This window comes from Emydura macquarii, unplaced genomic scaffold (assembly GCF_026122565.2).
Source record: "Emydura macquarii macquarii isolate MOO-44397 ecotype Brisbane River unplaced genomic scaffold, CSIRO-AGI_Emac_v2 contig_2369, whole genome shotgun sequence".
Classification (NCBI taxonomy): domain Eukaryota; kingdom Metazoa; phylum Chordata; order Testudines; family Chelidae; genus Emydura; species Emydura macquarii.
Genome location: NW_027132506.1, coordinates 3635097 through 3648573, shown reverse-complemented (window position 1 = coordinate 3648573; position 13477 = coordinate 3635097). Strand labels below are relative to the sequence as shown.

Genomic DNA, 13477 nt, shown 5'->3' with positions numbered 1-13477 from the left:
GCGGTAGCTGTAAGAAAATGACCTTCTCTGGCTAGAGGTTGGCAGTTGAAGGGGGGGGTCGGAGCTGGAGCTGGGGGAGAGGGATGCTGGGTAGGGGGGTGTTGCATTTCCAAAGTAGGAACCCTAGTTCCCTTGGAGGAGGGGGCGTGTGACAGCTCACCGGGGGGCTCTGTGTTTACAGGCCACCGAAGCAAGCAGCCCAGGGTGAGGCAGGGGAAGGATCTAGGCCCCTCTTCCTCCCTCCACCTCTTCCCCTTCCCCTCCCCTTCGCTCCCCTCCGGCCCGACTCCGGCTCCGAGCCAGTCACTCGCCTCTTCCCGGCAGGGCTAAGCGGGGAGAGCCCGTGCGGGGCTGGCGGCTCCCTCCAGGGGAAAGCCCGTCCCCCCCGCCGGTGCCGGTGCCGGTGCCGGTGCCGGAAGGGGCTGGAGCAGGGCGGCCCGGCCTGGGCGCTGGGCGGGCGCCGCCGCCGATCGGAGACCGGACAAAGCTGGGCTCGGCCCCGGGGCCCCCCGCAGGCGAGGAGGGCGCGATCAGCCCGGCGCTGCACAAGGAGTCGCCGTGGGCGAGGGAAGGCGGCCTGGGCCTGGCCCGGCCGGGGGGCTGCGGGGCAAGGGAGGCGGGCGAGAAATGAGGGGGGAGGGCGGTGCCCCGGGCTCTCACCTGCCCCCCAGGCCCAGGCCGTGCAGCAGGTCCCGGCCCTGGGCAGAGCCACGTCTCTGCGGGCCGGAGAGAGGCGAGGCCAGGCCCTGATGCTCCCTATTCCCCTGGGGGCAACGGCCGGGGGGAATCCGCCCCAGCGACTCCTCTGTTCTGGCACCTGGTCCCGAGCCTGAGTCAGCGGGCGGGTGTAAACGTGGCCCGGCGGGAGGCAGGGGCTCGGCGCTGCTGGGATAAAGCCTTTCCCCAGCATGGCCGAGGTGCCAACATCTGTCCGCAGGGAAAGAGCCGGGGGGGGAGGTCTCCTGCCGGGCAGTGCAGACAGATGTGTTGGCAGATGGCCCCAACTGCCCTTCTCGCCCCCACAGGCTGCAGAAGAGCATCCCTGTCGCCCCCGTCTTCCCAGGGGACAGGGGAGGGAAATGGCCGCAGCAGAGGTAAGGATTGTGGGGAGTTCCTGGAGGGAGAGGGGCAGTCAATATACAGGAGCTGAGAGTTTAGGCTGGAAGGGGGCAAGAAATATATGGGATGGGGGAGACAAACCTGCTGGGACTTGTTTAACCTGGGGCCTAGATTATAGGAAGGGACCCATGGGGGTTAGGGCTGGAAATGCCCTAATTTGTGAACCGGGAAACCCAGCTCCTGGACAGGGCTGGGAAAACTTACCAGGCTCCCAGAGCTGGAGCCAGAACCTGCCAGCCAGAGGCTGCTATGAGATATGAAGGGGGCACCCACCAGTGTGGCTAAGGGGAGATGCCTCATCCCCTCACATGCTGCCGCTGGCAGGGGGAGGGTGTTGGGGGACTGTCCCTGCACCCTGCTGGGTCTCCATCTCCTGTATCAGTGTCTGGCTAGTAGGTGTGTGACTAATGTGAAGACCCCTGCCCCGTCTATCTGCTGTCTATCGGCTCTGTCTTTCCCCCCTCATCTTGATGCCTCCGGGGGGGGTCTCTGCTGACTGTGGCTCCCAGAGCTTCCGTTCGATTGGCCCTGCTGCCCCGGGAATAGTGGGGCTGTGTCTGGGGCAGCAGGTGCTGAGTGCTGGACTCTTGCTCTTTCAGAGGCCGGTGACCTTCGAGGAGGTGGCTGTGCATTTCACCAGGGAGGAGTGGGCTCTGCTGGACCCCGCCCAGAGAGCCCTCTACAGAGACGTCATGCAGGAGAACTACGAGACCGTGACCTCGCTGGGTGAGGATTCCTGTCCCCTCGCGTCGTGGAAGGGGAAATGAAGAGTTAAGGTTCACGTCACCCCCGTGATGCAATCTCAACTCTGCCCCGTGTCAGCCACCCCCCGGCAGGCCAACGTCGCACACACTGGCGCTCTGCCCTCCCCGCCCCAGAACACCCTGGGAACAGAGCACCGGCGCAGGAGAGCACAAAGTCTAAGAGCTTCTCTTTGCTGAGGCCAAACATGGGGCTAGGTCCGGTGTAGGGAATGGAAGCTGCCAACACCTGACCTGCACTCACACACTGAGCCTGCACCACACGCACTGTCTCAGACTTGCAAAATGTTTCCCGCCCCCCGAGGTTTCCTTCTGAGTCATTGTTTCTACTCCCCCTCACTCAGCCCTGGAGACCACTAGCATGTGTGCCACCAGGCTGCTGACTGTCCCCGTGGTGAAAACTCGCCCTTGTACACCTTCATCAACACAACCCACAACACTCAGCCCTGAAATGAGGCATACTTGGTCCCTCAAGGTTTGCGTGCACCTTCCTTCATATCACAGTCGCAGCTCTGCCAAGCTGCCCCAACTCATCTCTCCACGATTCAGCGGCCGCTACAGCTGACGCAGTGCGCACAGCTGGCGAGCAGGCAGAGCAGTGCTGGTGGAGCACAACACAAAGAATGGCATGTTCTCATAGATCTCCTGGCTAAAAGGAACAATCAGATCATCTAGTCTGACCCCCAGCGTAACAGAGGCCATAGAATTACCATCCATTCACCAGTGTAATGAGCTGAATACCTTGTGTTTGACAAATCATCCTCCAGAAAGGCATCATATTGTGTCTTCAAGAGATGGAGAATCCTTCCTTTCCCTTGGTCACTGGTAAACCTTTACTGAACTCTTCCCAAAGGCTGTTGCCAGCTCCAGGGTTCGGTGGTAGGGTCAATGTTCAGATTGCATTGCTGGTATGGAGTGTACTTTAGCTCTTCCTTTCCTGGTTTTCAGGGGTGTTGGAGAGTCAGGGTGGGTGCAGGTGGTGGTAGGCTGGGGGAGAGGAAGGTTTAGGGCTAAGAGCTCTTGTGGGTTGGGGTGGCTTTGGGGATCCCATGAAGCAGGTGCTGTAGGAAGTTGCATGCCGTGGAGGGCTGGGAGCAATGAGAGGGAGTTGGAGCAGGAGCTCAAGAAGCTGGAAGGGTTGGTGGGCTTGGGAGTAAAGGGAGGGTGGGTGCCAGGTGCTCCAGGAAATGGGTGTGCTAGCAGTGAGAGGGAGGGGATGCTTTTTTGGCAGGCGGAAGGAACATTTAGGACAGAGATTGGGATGGAAAATGGTTGAAGAGCAGGAGACTTGGGAGAAGAGATACCAAGGACGGCCGCCTTAGGGCAAGAGGAGGGGAGGAGAGAACACAAGAAGTGGGTGCTCCTGGATCCCCAGGGATCAGGGACACAGATCCTGAACGCTGCTCCGCTGACGTTCCAACCTGCTACCCAGGGACCTGCTAGCAGCTGTCAGCCTGGAAGCTGAACCCTGACAGAGGACTCCAGCCCTGGGAGCTGATTGGTCGAACGTTGGGGGTCCTGATTGGTCCCCAGCTTCTATTTAAACCAAGCACAGGCACAAAAAGCTGTCCATGCAGCTGGGCTTCCCCTGCTGACGATGCTTCCCGCATGGTACCTGCTCCTACTGCCTGACTCTGATCTCTTGGGAACCTGATCCCACTGCTTGCTGACACCTGGGTTTGACCTCTGGCCTGTCTCAGAGCCTGACCTCCTGGTATCTGGCCTGGTCTGATGCCCGACTCCTGCTCTGATCACTAGGTCAGGCTGCCTGCGTCCCGATCCTGACACCAGGAGGTGGGGAGGACTGAGAGCAGTGAGAGGAAGAGTAAAGGTGTCCTAGTGAGTAACAGGGTTAGCTGCACCCTGTCCTCTTCCCCTCTGATGTCCGGCCTTGTGCATTTCCTTCTGCTGCAGTTGAGTTCTGCTCCTCCTAGATCGGGCCCGTGTTTACCCAGCAGGCCAGGCTGAGTGCAGAAGTGCAGGCCCCTTCAGCAGTCTGGGGTCAGTGATGCAGTGACAAAACAGCCATCTTAAACATGACTGTGATTTGATTTTTGCAGGAGGAAAAAAGTATGAGAGAGAAGGATTTTAAAATAAGAAATAGTCTTCACGCATGTCTGTCATTGCTGATAGTCAGGGAGGCAGGTCTAACTTCTTCTGACTCCCCAGCGAGGTCCCTGTGTTTCTGTCTCTTTCCCCCATCGCCTAAAGAGCATGTCTCTTTATAAACTGCTGCAGTCCCTTTGATCATCTGGGTTCTAGGCCTTGGCCCTGCTCATCTAACCTGGTCTACACCGACCGGCGATTCGGCGGCAGTGGACGGGAGTTACGCAAGTTACACAGACTGCTGCGCTTCCCTTCTGTGCGGAGTCTTCACTGCACTGCGCCGACAGGAACCACGTTCCCGTCGACACAGCGTTACGCCACTTGAGGGGGTGGTTTACCAGCGTCGCCCTCTGGATCGATTGAGCGGGTCTTCACTGACCGCTCAGTCAATCCAAATAGGTCGATCTGACGGCGGCGACTTTGCCACCATCAGTATAGACATACCCCAGTTCTGCAAGTAAAGTATTCCAAGCTATTATTGCAGGTATTCTCTCTTAAAGTGATTAGTAAGGGATGTCTCATCTTGAGCCGCTCTTTTTCCTTTCCTGCTTGTTTTCCTTGTAGTTTCCCCAGTAATCTAAGCCAACATATTAATATGATAAACATCCAGATAACCAGGTCAAGATTCAGCCTTCATCAATACTGCAGAGCAACTCCAATTCCATCACAGGGGGTGTGTCTACACTGCAACGTAAGCTTGGGCTCAGGCTCATGTTTGAGTCCAGCCCCCATTCCTTCTGTACACCAATCTGTCTGACTCAGGCCGGGAAGCTGTCACGACCCAGGCCCTTGGACAGGGCGAGGGCGATGGTTCTGAGCCCAAGTCCCAAAAACTGCGAATGAAGGGCTACAGCTGTGGAGATCGCCAGGAAGCCTGGGATAAGCTGGTTTGACTCGGGTCTGTGGAATGCTGTGTGGACACGTGAATGCAGGCGTGAGATCTGTGCCCAGCAATTCTAAAACGGGGGTCAGTATAAAGTGGCCTTTACAATGAGCCTGCAGACTTGAGTCCCACGGCTCTGGGCTTACATTACAGTGTATTCATACCCAAAGAGACATGTCAGGAGGTCAGTAGGGGAGGGGAGCTTTGGGGATCCTGCAGAGGGTCCCAGCCCATTAACCATCCTTGCCCAGTCCCTGTTGATTTGGAGCCTGCACTCCACTCTTATTACATCACTTTATTTTACATATTTTTTTCAAATATAATTTCACTTTTCTCCTCTCACCACGGCTCAGGGCCTACCCCATCACCACACGCAGACCTCTTCCCTACCTACGGCGACCCTAGCCATCTTTCGCCAGTCCTCATGTCCCTCCCAGTCACAAGGTAACCTATCCCCTGCACGTTCTTGGTGATGTCATAGGATGGTAGTGAAACTTGTGGGAAATCAGTGAATCTCCCTCTCCTCCTCCTCCTCCTCCTCCTCATCCGCGGCAGCCACAATCTCTCTTCTTTGCAGGGTGCTTGGATCTTTCAGTCAGTCCTTCCTGAGCTCACGTGGCCTCACGCTTATTTTTCACGTTCTTCTTTTCCTGAGGAAAAATTTCCAATGCTCCATCTAATTCCCCAGCCTTCTTCTCACACTGGACATTTTCATACATCTGACTCGCTGGCTTCCCTAATGCGTCAAAATGGCATCTAATACCCCTGACATCTAACATCCCTGAGCTACTGCATTTGGTGACATCCCCACGCCATCGTATTCCATACTACACTGAATCCCGTCAGCCCATTCTTACTGGTCCCAGATTCCCTATGACTCTGTCATTGTCTCTGGGCCTCTGTCTGTTAGCAAGAAGCCATTCCAGGGTGACTTCCCTTCTTACTAGAGTCTTCAACTTCTGGGACATGGAGTTCCTTTCTCTGTCTTTTAGGAGCGCCCTTGTTCACGAGTGTCTTCATGTGTGTTCCCAGCAGAGATGGGGATAGTTAAATCCCTCAGTGACCTGCACCTTTGAGAATCTGTGGAACTGGCCCTAGCATTTTACTGCTTTAAAATGGGCTGGTGTTAAAATAACAGATTGTTTTTTGGGGGTTTTTTTTTTTTTTTCAACAAAGATCCCATCACTTAAGCTGATCTCCCTAGTTTTCTTCCCTCTGAGCAGCATTTCCAATTTCCCAACCTGATGCGATCGTCCAGCTGGAACAAAAGGAAGATCCGGGGGACCCAGATTTCTGTGGCTTTGAAGAAAGAGAGATCCTGAGAGGTGCCTGCACAGGTGAGGAATCATGAAACCAACTCAAAAAGTGGCAGTGACAAAAAGAAACAGTTGGGATGCCCTACAAACAGCTTGTGAGCTCTCTGATGTCAGGATGGTCACCAGCTGGTGCTGTATCCTCATGGCAGATATTGCTCATGGCTTTCTAGCGGTCCTGACTGATTCTTGGTAGTGGATCCCTTCCCCAAGAATGTTTGGATGAGAGGCAAAGACAGATTGATCTCCTCCTCCCTTCCCTATGAGGCAGAGTTTGGGGAATTACAGATCCTGATTTTTTTTTCTGCCTCCCCAGCATTTTCTTTGGTTTATTCTCCCCTTTCCCAGCCCCGTTTCTGAGGTTTCTCTCTCTATCCCAGCAGGTGAGGGGATGACGAGGGAGACCAAGGAGCAGAATCCACAGCAGGAAGATGCTGAGCAAGTGGAACTGCCTGGGGCATTAGTGCAAAGATCCCAGTTGAATGTGTCCATGAGTTGTGAACAGGGAAAAGCCTGTAAGAGTCAGCACAGACCAGAGAGGCAGCAGGGAAACCCACCAGGGGGGAATATATGTAAATCTATTAATTATCGGGGAACTTACAAAGACCTCAAGGAAACCAGAGCCCAGAAGAGAATCCCCGTGGGAGACCAAAACAACACATGCACCGAGTGTGGGAAAAACTTCAGCAGCCGCTCCCATCTTACTAAACATGAGAGAATTCACACGGGAGCCAGGCCCTATGAATGTTGTGTGTGTGGGAAAAGCTTCATGCTGCGCTCACACCTTATTATACATCAGAGAATCCACACAGGAGACAAGCCCTATGAATGCTGTGAGTGTGGGAAAAGCTTCACTGACAGCTCAACCCTTATTAGACATGAGAGGGTCCACACAGGAGAGAGACCCTATGGATGCTGTGACTGTGGGAAGAGCTTCACTCAGAGCTCGGCTCTTATTACACATCAGAGGATCCACACGGGAGAAAGACCCTATGAATGCCACAAGTGCGGGAAAAGCTTCAGTCGGAGTTCAACCCTTATTACGCATCAGAGCATCCACACAGGAGAGCGACCCTATGAATGCTGTGAGTGCGGGAAAAGCTTCAGTCAGAACTCATCCCTTATTACGCATCAGAGGATCCACACAGGAGAGCGACCCTACGCGTGCCGTGAGTGTGGGAAAAGCTTCAGTTACCGCTCAGATCTTATTACACATCAGAGAATCCACACTGGCGAGAGACCCTATCAGTGCTGTGAGTGCGGGAAAAACTTCTCTAGGCGCTCACACCTTATTACACACCAGAGGATCCACACAGGAGAGCGACCCTATAAATGCGGTGAGTGTGGGAAAAACTTCCGTCAGCTCTCAGCCCTTATTAGACACCAGAGAATTCACACGGGTGAGAGACCCTATGAATGCTGTGAGTGCGGGAAAAGCTTCCGTCAGAGCTCGGCCCTTACTGCACATCAGAGAATCCATACAGGAGAGAGACTCTAGAGATGTTCCTAGTGCAGGAAAAGCTTCCATCAGAGCTCAGCCTATATTTATCATCAGCGACTCCACAAGGGCGACACAAACCATTAAAAGCCTTATGGAGGGGGTGGTATGAGACTGCCTCCAATGGCATGTAGCCTATCTGTAACTGCTAGTAGCAAATATACCCAACAGCCGGAGATGGGACACTCGAGGGGGAGGACTCTGAGTTACTACAGAAAATTCTTTCCTGGGTATCTGGTTGGTGGGCCTTGCCAACATGCTCAAGGTCCAATTGATTGCCATGTTTGGGTGAGGAAGGAATTTTTCCCTAGGTCAGATTGGCAGAGACCCAGGGGAGGGGGTGCCTTTCTTTGCAGCATGGGACACGGGTCACTTGTACATTTAAACTAGAGTAAATGGTGGATTCTCTGTAAATTGAAGTCTTTAAATCATGATCTGAGGTCTTCGGTAACTCAGTCATAGGTTAGGGGTCTATTACAGGAGTGGATGGGTGAGGTTCTGGGGCCTGCGATGTGCAGGAGGTCAGACTAGATCATGATGGTACCTGATGGTCTTCAAGTCTATGAGCTACACAGGGGTGAAATCCACCTGTTATTCTTATATAAAAACACAACTATTCTTGCAATAAAGACAGAACCGTGGCCACTATACACAGGCTATCTAGCATGTTCCCTCATGCGCTGAACAATCACTTCTCCTAGTTAATCCTGAAGCATCACATTTATACTGTTCCCCCAGTTGCAAAGTGATTGTTAGTGTCACCAAGTTCCCCCCTGTGGGGATTGGCTCATTCCCAGTTTTGTCACGTTGCCTGGTGTGTGCTTAACAGCAGTTATTTTTGTACCATTTTTTACTCATTTAAAATGTATTTAAATATAATAAAGAACAGGATGAGGGGCAGGCAAAAAAGTTACAGTCTCTGTGACACTCAAGGAGTTAGCAGGATTCCCTTCTCCCCCATCACTGCATCAGTGTTATCTTCTGTCTGAGCCATGTAGAGTTTATTTGCTTCACATTCTACGCCTGCAAAGTGGCATGTGATGCAGTGTGCTGTGGAATCACCTTGATTCCTTTGATCCTAAATTAGACTCATTAGGGCGGGAGAAGAAAGTGTCACTGACCGGGAAGGGGAATTCTAATTGATTCCTATTGATCATTATACATTTAAATCTCAGTTTAAAGCTATTTGCAAAAGCCACTTCTGGGAGTTTTCCACCTAGATTGGGATTGTTTGCAGAGGGGAAGGCTGGCTGGTTTTTTTCCCCATTATGATGATGCTAAAACTTTTGTAAATAACACAACTCAATAATAGACATTACTGAGTGAAGCAGTTTTGAATGGCTCAGAGGAGAACACAATGGGAGAATCCGTTGTCCTGTTTGTCATTATATGCAACTTGCTCTGGAATTTTACTTGATATGAAACTGAACTTTATTAAATAGTAATTAGCTATTAGTAAATTACTATTAGTAACTAATAGTAAGTAACTAAAATAATAACTTCTCATGTTGTTTTTGCTTTTCTCCCCACATTCCATGATGAAATGAAGGAAGCTCAAATTCATTTCATTTGATTGGAGAGAATACTCCAAGCTATTGGGCATTATCCCAAGGAAATCTCCATTCTGAAGTGGTGAACAGCACCATCTCAATTGGTGCAACTAACTGAAGTAACAGCATATGATCATATTGTTCTTAAATTCTTTAGGTCAATATTGTCTCAGATGATCCAAGTGATGCCACAGTAAGTGACTTGGAACGAGGCAAAATGGCCTTATATTTGGGTCCCTAAGAACATAACAGCCATATTGAGTCAGACCAATATCAGGTCCATCTAGTCCAATATCCTGTTTTCCGACAGTGGACAAGTGATCCAGTCTCAGCAGTGGGCAGTCAGAGGCCTAGGGACACCCAGGGCACAGGGCAGCATCCTTGACCATCTTGGCTAATAGCTATAGTCGCTGCAGTCCAGATCCTACAAGAGTGTTCACATGAAGATATCTCCTAGCTAATCCTATGACTTGGGCAATACTGTGACTATCTGTGCAGATGTGGAGGAAACCGAAATGGCATTTTTGCTGAACTCATGTTTTGTAGATGCTGCAAACATGTATAAAAGGAAATCAGTGCTGAATGCGGGCTAGCGACAGAATACCTATTTTTGAAGATTGGTGGAAATGGGGATTAAAAGAAAACTAACATGGGATTTTGTTATCTTTGAATGTTATTGTTGCAAAATGAAATTAAATAGGAAGTTAGTTACTGGGTAAAGAGTAAGAGACTGATGATGTAACCCAAATTATATTGGAAAACTGAAAGTTACATTATTTTCTTTTTGTTAATAATATAGGAAATGATGGCTAATCCTGAATAGTGGATTTGCTGTAATTTACCCCTGTGGGCTAAGGCATGCTGAAGTAACTCCTCACTTCAAAAGCTAGGGTGGGGGGAGGGAATATGTGATAGAAATAATGTACACAAAACTACAGACCCTGTACAGGCTTTAGTTATTTTTTATTCAAATGGAAATTATTTAGACAGACATAACAGTAAATTTTCTATTAAGAGGAAAACTACTTAAGGAGACAAGTGGTGTAATGTTTACCCAGTTAGATTGTAAGGGTCACTGAGATCCCCACTTCTCTTGTTTGCAAGGGAAAGACATGGCATCTATCATGAGATGGCCACAGTTGTTTTTAAGAAAGGTGACTGATGCGTGATGCTGTGGGTAGGCTTTCTGTTTAAATTTTTTGTCCCCCGTTATGTTTATGAGACCCCTTATCCTTCCAAGGAGGCCAGCTGTTAGAGCACAACCATTTAACCCTCAGGACATGTTTCTTTCATTTTTGATCTCTCTGGTGTTCACACAATCCCACTGTGTGGGGTTTGCAGCAACAGATAAAGAAACTTGCTGGGTCTGCTTCTCTTCAATTGGCTCAGGCCGTGTTGTCTGTATCCAAGCCCTATTTCACACCTGATTTTCCCAGAGCCCTCTGGGGGGTCCTGTAATGTGGGATGAGCTGGACTCCTAAACCAGAAAGAACAAGGTAAAAAGGATGAAGCCCTTTGCTTTTCAAGTCAACAAGCCGTATAAGAGAGACTGACATTCCAGGAACCCACGATTGATCCTCTCCAAGGAAGGAAGTTATTACATCAATATCAAGCTCCAGCAAACTTGGGCCTGGTCTATACTTAGCGGAAAATTCGGCAGCAGCCAACAGGAGTTACGCAAGCTACACACAGTAGCTTGCGTAACTCCCATCAACTTCATAACTTTCGTTTAGCGCACCATCTCCACTACGCTGCGCCGACGGGAAGCGCGTACACATTGATGCAGCACTACACTTTTTTTGGAGGTGGTTTTACTAGATCGACTTCTGGATTGATTGAGTGGGTCTTCACATCTGCCGTCAGTCTAGACATACCCTTGGTCAGTTTCCCTGTACCCAAAAAAGCCCTCGAACGTGAAGTGCTGGGCCAACTACACCCTCGCTTGGCTCCTAAGCTCCTACTACATGAGTCCAAAGCCTGAGAGCTGCAGAACGTGAACCCCATAGTGTTTAAAATATTTTATTTTCCCGTTCTCTGTTTTGTTTTGTGTTTATTAACTGAGACACAACCGGCCTTTTTGTTATATTAGGGTGTGAAAGGGTGACTCACTGCATCAAAGCATGCATGAGCACCTGCCAAGTCTACACAGGGAAGGCATCACTGTAGGTTGCCAAATGTAAATAGCCCAAAAATTCTGCCCTATGAAATAACAGAATGTGTGGCTCTTTTTCTATGCAATGTTCAAAGAAACTAAGCTGTCAGATATAAATTGCTATGTGAGAGCTGTTAAACTTCTGCTTCTTAAAGTCTCCATAAGGTCTGTATCTGTGCTGCCGTGGGAGGAGAAGGATGCTATGCAATAGTGAAATCTGAGGACGCTTTAATGGGCTTTGTGGTTGTGGCTTAAATATGTCATTTGGTTTCTATATTGAATATTCTATATTGAATTAGTTCAATGTGAATTGCACTGCCTGGATGAAATTCTTTGATTGGGGTTCAGAACTAAACTGACAGCCAGCCTTGGATTCCAGTTTTAGGACTGAAGCATTGATTATCTGCTGTCTTAATCTGATGATTTAACTAATTGATGACTTGAGTCCAATGCACTACTATCATTGTTAACCTCTTGATTTTGTGATTCGATCTTAACAAGATGACGATATTGTTTAACTCTTAGTTTAGTATTGATTATAGTAGTACAGCCTTGGTGATATGTGTTCTTGATTTTAATTGTTTATCAGCCCTTTAGATTCCTGTTCAAGCATCTGCTTTGGCTAATTGTCATCAATCCCAGTTTAATTTGTCTAGGGTACAAGGCAGAGTCATCTGTTATTCTCACTTTTTACTGTAAAAATGAGACACTTGGGCGTCAAAACAGCTTATGGATTAGAACACAAAATAGCTTTGTATGCTGAAGATGTCTTGTTATATTTACAGAAGCCTCTAAAAATTATAGAACAATTGATTGTGGGATTTAGGCAGGTATCAGGGTTCAAAATAAACTATGATAAATCTGAAACTAGGAATTAATAGTCAAAAAATCAAAACAAAGTGCTGTCAGCTACATAAATTTAAATGGGAATGGAATCTTAAAATATTTAGGAATAAAGTGTGGAGAAACACAAATCTTTTTAAGGCAAATTACTCTAAATTGTGAAATCAAATAATATGCATAGAGGAATGGAATTAATGAGGATTTTCTCAGCTAAGGGAGGATAGATGGTAAAGATAAATGTCCTCTCAAAGTTATTTTTGTTTCAGTGCACCCTGATTAGTGCCTGACATGACATTAAAAATAAGGCAGCATGTGCTACTAAAATTCATATGGAAACATAAAAGACAAATGGTGAATTCTAAAGTTCTTCATAAACCTACACAGTGGGATGGATTAAATTTCCCTAATTTGCTTTATTATTATTAAAATGTGATCAACGGGGTTAACAACTGACCACCAAAACACTGAGTAAAACTCAAACAAGACTGGAGGCCAGATAATTGTTGGGTTAAAAAGAAATGTAGGTCACCAATCATCCATTCATCCAGCCCACCTTTGTATTTTGGACAATTTCTTTTAAACTCTTGCTGCCCAGGCCCTCTCCCTTAGCTACTTTCACTAATAACCAGGAATATATCCCTAGCAAATATCAAAGTGATTATTGGTTGTGGGTAAGAACTGAGATTACTCAATTCAGAGAGAGATTCCTGGGCCCTGATCTGAAATCATATCCAATTATAAAGATCCCATGTTTCAGTATTTACAAGCCCAACATTTTATTGTCAACACTGGATGCAAGATGCCTCTATCTAGACCTTTAACCACATTTGAGGAGTTGACCCAGGAGCAAGCTGGAATAAAAGGCTTAATTTCTAAGATACAATTTTGCTTGAAAAAGTTAAGAAAAAAAAGACGGCGGGGGGAAGATTTGGACAAAAATTGATCTGGCTGCGTGGTTCTCTCTGTCAGAAGGGGAGTTTACATTTTCAATTAAAGAATTTTTGTATAAATTACTGTGTAGCTGGCACTTAGATCTAAACTCCAATTAAGATACACCATATTTTTGTTACTGGGGGCACTCTTGGAGGAACCGTGGGGAAAAGGGTTAAAAAGAACTGCACATGTGGTAGTTGTGTCCAGGCATGAGATGGTTTGGGGAGAAAATTAAAGCAATTCATCTTATAACAAAATGCTGGCTTCCCACATATCCCCTGATCGGTTTACTTAACACTCCAGTAAAGGATGTACATTT

General features: G+C 48.6%; 1 pseudogene; it reads left to right on the top strand.

Moving 5' to 3' along the window:
- LOC137161786 (zinc finger protein 850-like) overlaps positions 1-7767 on the top strand; it is a 64114-nt pseudogene extending 56347 nt beyond the window's left edge.
- The last annotated feature ends 5710 nt before the right edge of the window (positions 7768-13477 follow it).